We start from the raw sequence: 6317 nt of genomic DNA on the forward strand, positions 1-6317 counted from the left end.
TCTCTCATTGACGTTTCTAGCTCTCTATCTCTCTCCCTTCCTCTCTGTAAGAAAAATCAATAAAATATATTTTAAAATTAAAAAAAAAAATCCTCACCTGATGACATGTCTAGAGAGAGGAAGGGAGAAAAAGAGAGATAGGGAAAAGGAAAGGAAAAGAGAGAAGGAGAAGGAGAGGGGAGGGAGAGGGGGAGAGGGAGAGGGAGATGGAGAGAGGGGAAAGGGAGGAGGAGAGGGAGAGGGACAGGGACAGGACAGGGACAGGGACAGGGACAGGGAGAGAGGGAGAGGGAGACATTGCTCGGTTGCTTTCCTATGAGCCCAGAGCAGGATCAAACCTGCCACCTGGGTAAGTGCCTGACTGGGAACCGAACCAGCAGCCTGTCGGTGCACAATGTGATGCTCACACAACTGAGCCGCTCTGGCCGGGCAGGACCATCTTTCTCAGCTTTTTACTCCCCGGTCTGCCCCGGTGGACGCTCGCCGGCCCCTCTCACGTGGGGCGGGGGCGGGGGATGAAAGAGCGATGTGCTCAGTGCCCACTCACCCGAGACCTGGCGCCAGGGAGGCTGACGGCCTCGGCCTGCAGCTGGACGAGGCTCCTCACTCCTGAAATGGATAACCCGTCTCTGTCCACCGAGAGAGCTGAGCGCCCCCTGAAGGCAAGATCTGTCCGTTCACCATGTGTCCTCAGCACCCAACACAGAGCGCGGCCCAATAAGCACGTGTGTAACGGAAGGAGGAGAGGAGGGGGGAGGGAGGGAGGCACAGCCACCTCTCCACGTAAGCTGGGCTCGCTCAGGACCTGGTCCCTGGCCTGGACCCGCTCCCGTCCTGGCAGTGCTGGGACCGGCTGCGTGGGCATGAGCAGCAGGCACCTGGGATCCAGCCGGGCCTCTGCCTCCTGGCTGTGTGGCCAGGGACAGCTACACCCCCTCTCTGAGCCCCTTTCCCACCTCAAGGGGAACTAACTCAGGGGCCCAGAGGACTGAGACGGGCTGCAGGTGGGCTCTGTGTGGGAGAGCTGTGGGTGCATGGGCAAGGAGACGGGTTATTGTTATTATTCCTGGTAACTACTGTGCCTCTGGAAAGAGAACAGACAGGGTCAGTGTCCCCCATCCAGCAGCCAAAATGCACCACCTCTTCCAGCACCCTCCAGGAGAAGGACCATCTCCAGCTCCCCCCATTCCTCCAGGGACTCCCCTTCCTCCTCCCCCTTCCCCTCACCACCTGAGAGCGGGTCTCAGAAAGGCAGGTGCTGGAGGCTGGCCAGGGGCGGGGGCACAGTGCCCAGGCCACGCATCCCAACCAAAACCGACCTCCTCTTCCTCCTCACAGTCACGGTCACCACCAGCCTCCCGCAGTTCAGGCCGAACACCTGGGAGTCATCCTGGCCTCTCTTCCCCACGTTCCACCTCCGTGGGCAAATGCTGTGGGGTTTGCTTTCAAAGTATGTTCCCAATTGGCCACTTCTCATCAGCTCCACGGCCACCGCCCTGGCCCGCGCCCCCATCACCTCTCCCTGGAATATTATCACAGCCTCCTAACCACTCCTGCTGCTCCCGCCCAGCCCCGCTACGGACAGTCCCAGCACACAACCAAAGGGATCCCATCACGTGTAAGTCAGATCACGTCACTCCTCTGCTCCAAATCCCTCAATAGCTCGAATATCGCTAAGAGGTGAACCCCGTCTCTGCTGCAGGGTCCTCCATGCCCTGGCCGGCCCCCCTCCCCGGCCTCCTTTCCAGCCACACTGTCCCCTCACTGTCCCTCTGACACCCAGCATGCTCCTGCCTCAGGGCCTGGGCACTAGCTAGTCCCTCTGCCTCAAACACTCCTCCCCCACGTGGCTGCTCACCTACTCAAACATCACCTTTCCTGGCCCCCTGCCCCACACATGGCCCCTTCGCCCGCTTCTTTTCCTTCCTAACTCCTTCATATTCCACGTTTACTGGTTTCACCTGGTTATCGCCTGTCCCCCTACCATCACTGGACCACAAGCTCCAGGGAGGCAGACGTTGTTCTTTCCCTTCTGTATCCCCTACAGGCACTCAGCAAAGCATCAGATAAAGAGCACACTAACAGCCGAAGCCGGTTTGGCTCAGTGGATAGAGCGTCAGCCTGCAGACCGAAAGGTCCCAGGTTCGATTCTAGTCAAGGGCATGTACTTTGGTTGTGGGCACATCCTCAGTGCGGGGGTGTGCAGGAGGCAGCTGATCGGTGTTTCTGGCTGTCTCTCTCTCTTCCTCTCTGTGAAAAATCAATAATATATAAATATATACACATTTTTTTTAAAGTGCTTTGGAACCGAAAAAAAGGTGGGGTGGGTGGGGGTTGACAGCACCTAGCTGGAAGGGCGGGGACTACTTCAGCAAGGTGGGCAGAGACGGCCTCTGTGAGGTGCCCAGGCCGGGCGTGCCCCCGCCAGCCCACCCAGAGCCATCCTCCCCATCACAGCCCGCCCCACACTGTGTGTCACTGTCGGCCGGGGAGCTCCGGGAGGGCCAGGACCCTGCCCCGTCCCCTGCGGGCCCCCAGCTCCTCCGGAGCCTGAGGCCAGCACACAGCCCACAGGTAATAACGCCGAGGAATGGGTGAACGAGGTCCTGGGAGAACCCGGTAGGAAGCTGAGCAGCACGGAGCCAGGCCGGAAGCCATGGAGGCCTGGTGGGAGGGGGGTCCTTGGAGCCTCGGGGTCTGGTCTGCACAATCCCCAACGTTACCTACAACTCCCAGGGGGCGTCTGGGAGGCAGAGTGGGGAAGAAAGGCCGTGCTCACTGGCCAGCCCCTGGCTGTGAGGTAACGATTCATCTATTCATTCAGTGTCTAGAGTGCCTCTTGTGCCCATGTGCCAGGCCCTGGGAGCGGCTGGGGGCAGGGCCCAGGCAAATATCCTCCCTCCACAGCTCCCGGGCAAATATCCCTGTGGGTAGAGCTTCCTGGAGAAACAACTGATTTGCTTTACCCCGTTTATCACAAGATAATCAAATTTCAGGTATGGGTTTGCTAGTTTCCTGCCTGCCGCCTCCCTAGCAAGGGCCTGGAGAGCAGTAGGCACTCAATAGGTATTTGCTGAATGAATGAATGAATGAATGAATGAATGGTAGAATATGAGCAAGTCCCTGAAGAAGGCGAGGATTTGGACTTGCAGCCAAGAGGAGAAGGCAAGTGAGCAGGCATCAGGTAAGGGGACGGTCACCTGGAAGATGGCATGGCCGTGGGCAGGAGCGGAGAGAGACCGCTGAAGCTCAAAGGGCTGCCTGTCCCACCCCTTCCCCAGCAAACTGGCCCGGCAACCCCAGTCCCGGACAGGCGGACAAAGCTGAGCAGGAGTGCCAAGGACTTTCAGAGCCTAAGCCAGCCGGCGATGGGCCCAGGGCACAGGCACAGCCCGGCCCAGAACTCTGTCTGAGGTTCTTTGTGGGCTCCTGGGAGCCTGTCCAGGGGAATGCCAGGAACTGGCCAGGGTGCTAGGGGGTGGGCGGGCCCCTGCCCCTGGAGGTCTGGCTGGCCATCCAGGCCCTGGGTGAATGGCGAGTTAGGGAGAGGATCCTTACCCTTGGGAAGGTAACACCACCCGTTCCAGGAAGTCGGAGCTGCTAGGATTGAAGCTGCCCGCAGATCCTATCCAGGTTACTGAGGTCCAGGAACGGTGGAGACTCGGAGTTAGGGTCGAAGCTAACCCTTCCCTCACCCCACGCGTTGCCCCCAAGAAATTCAGCAGGAGGGAGTAGGACAAGTCTTTTCTAAAGCGAAGGGGACGTCGGACAAGTTGACTCCTGCCCAGGGAGCGCTGCCAAGCCGGGATGGTTTGCAGGAGGGCAAGTGCCAGGTTACCAGGGGGCCCATGAGAGGTCTTGGAGGCTCTCTGTCTCCCTCTGCTGGCCGGACCCAGAATTACCAGGGCGTCCCGAGCCACGGACCCAAGCAAGTCCTGGGTCCTCTGTGCTGAGCAGCAGCCCCGCTCGCTCACTCTCTCTCATCCATAAAGGAGGCGAATAGAGGTCATACGGTCACCCCCTGCCTCGGCACCAAGCCCAGCCGCGCTCCGAGCCACAGGCCCTCTGTGCGGGGCTGCTCGCTCGTTTCTGAAGTGCTTTCACCTGGTCCAACCTGAGCATCTCTTCAGCTTGGCCCAGGCTGTCTTGGAAGGCCACGCTTTCCCACAATACGGACGGCGAACTGAGGGCCCTTCTTCCTTGGAACTGCAGTGGGAGAGGGAGGGGGTCTAACTGGCGGCGATCCGAGAAGCCGCCCTGCCTGTCCAAGCCCTTCAGTAAGCAGCTGGTCACGAGTGGGTTCTTTTGGGATCGTGGCGCCATCTCCTGGTGCCTACAAGAACTGCACCTGCCCCACCAGGCCCAATCGTTGGTTAGGCGAGACCACTGGAAACCATCATCCTGGCTGCTTAACTTCCGTAGTGTTCTGTGAGCCAGGGTCATGCTAAATTCTTGGCATCGCCTCATTTCATACATTATCTCATTTCGTCCTCGCAAAAACCCCGTATGAGGTGGACATCCTTCATCCCATTTTACCTGAAGTTAGGAACATTAAGTGGCCTACCCAGAATCCACCTCTAGTAAGGGGCAAAGCCCAGACGCCACTTCCTGATGGGTCCTTTAACTGCGCTCCTCCCCTGCACTGGAGGGGCTGGCGGAGGAGCTCAGGAAGGAGCTCCATGGAAGAGGGGTCCCCTTTCCCACCCCTCTCCCCAACCTTAGCTTAGCTTACAGCTGGTGGAGCAGGGACTGCCCTGCTACTGCCCTTCTCCCCTGACAGCTTGAGCGTTCCCCTTGGACAAGGCCAAGGAAAATGTCCCCCAGTCCCCTCCATACCACATGACCACGGAAGGCGCTCTGTATGCTGAGCCCCTTTCATTGGGACTGACACACCCTGCAAGGCCCTCTCAGCCAATCCAGGAGCTCAGGCAGGTGCAGCGTAAGTGGCTGCAAGGGACAGAGCCTGGCTTTGGTTCAAAGGGGCTCCTGTAAATGAAAAGTCCAGAAGTAGATCCGGCCACAGGCGGTATTGAATCCAGACTCCCAAACGGGGTCTCCCTCCACCTCTGCAGCCAGTAGGCCACTGTGTGGGCTTCATTTCCAGGCAAGCGGTCAAAATGGCTAAGGCAGCCGAAACCGGTTTGGCTCAGTGGATAGAGCGTCGGCCTGCGGACTGAAGGGTCCCAGGTTCGATTCCTGTCAAGGGCATGTACCTTGGTTGCAGGCACATCCCCAGTAGGGGGTGTGCAAGAGGCAGCTGATCGATGATTCTCTCTCATCGATGTTTCTCTCTATCCCTCTCTCTTCCTCTCTATAAAAAATCAGTAAAATATATTTTTTTAAATGGCTAAGGCAGCTCTGAGCTTTTGTCTAGCTTTAAGAGCAGTATTGATAAGTACAAGAAAGCCAGGGCAAAAGGATCCCTGTAGAGGCTTCCTTTTGCCCGGCTCTGTCCTCGGCCCTAGACGTAGCTGATCCACAGGCTTTTTGTGTGGTTTTTGTTGTTGTTGTTGTTTTTTATTAAATTATCTGTGTACATATCTTACCATTCCCCCCCCATACATACCCTCCCTCCCCAGAGTTTTGTGTCAATTGGTTGTACTTATGTGCATGTATACAAGTCCTTCAGTTTATCTATTATCTCCCCCAGATCTCCCTCCCCTCCCCGCTATAATTTGACAGTCTGCTTGTTGCTTTACTGTCTCTATATCTATCTTTTGGTTCTTCAATTTATAATGTTCTTTATTATCCATAAATGAGTGAGGTCATGTGGTGTTTCTCTTTCATTGATTGGCTTATTTCACTCAGCATGATGTTCTCCAATTCCATCCAGGTTGCTGCAAATGATGAGAATTCCTTCTTTTTTATGGCAACATAGTATTCCATTGTGTAGTTGTACCATAGTTTTTGGATCCAATCATCTGCTGACGGGCACCTAGGCTGTTTCCAAATTCTAGCTATTGTAGATTGTGCTGCTATGAACATAGGGGTGCATATGTCCTTTCTGATTGGTGTTTCTAGTTTCTTGGGATATAATCCTAAAAGTGGGATTACTGGGTCAAATGGGAGTTCCATTTTCAGTTTTTTGAGGAAACTCCATACTGTTCTCCACAGTGGTTGCACCAGTCTGCATTCCCACCAGCGGCTTTTTGTTTTTTAAGCGATCATTTGAATGAAGACTTAAAGGCGTATGCAATATGTTTTATATTTATAGAAACTGGATAGAGGGAGATGACATCAGAAGCTGAAAAGAGGTAACAGGGTAACTGGTCAAGACCATGGTGTCTGGATCCAAACTACCTGGGTTCTAATAACAG

Source organism: Pipistrellus hanaki (assembly GCF_964339955.1).
Source record: "Pipistrellus hanaki genome assembly, chromosome: 5".
Taxonomy (NCBI): Eukaryota; Metazoa; Chordata; class Mammalia; order Chiroptera; family Vespertilionidae; genus Pipistrellus; species Pipistrellus hanaki.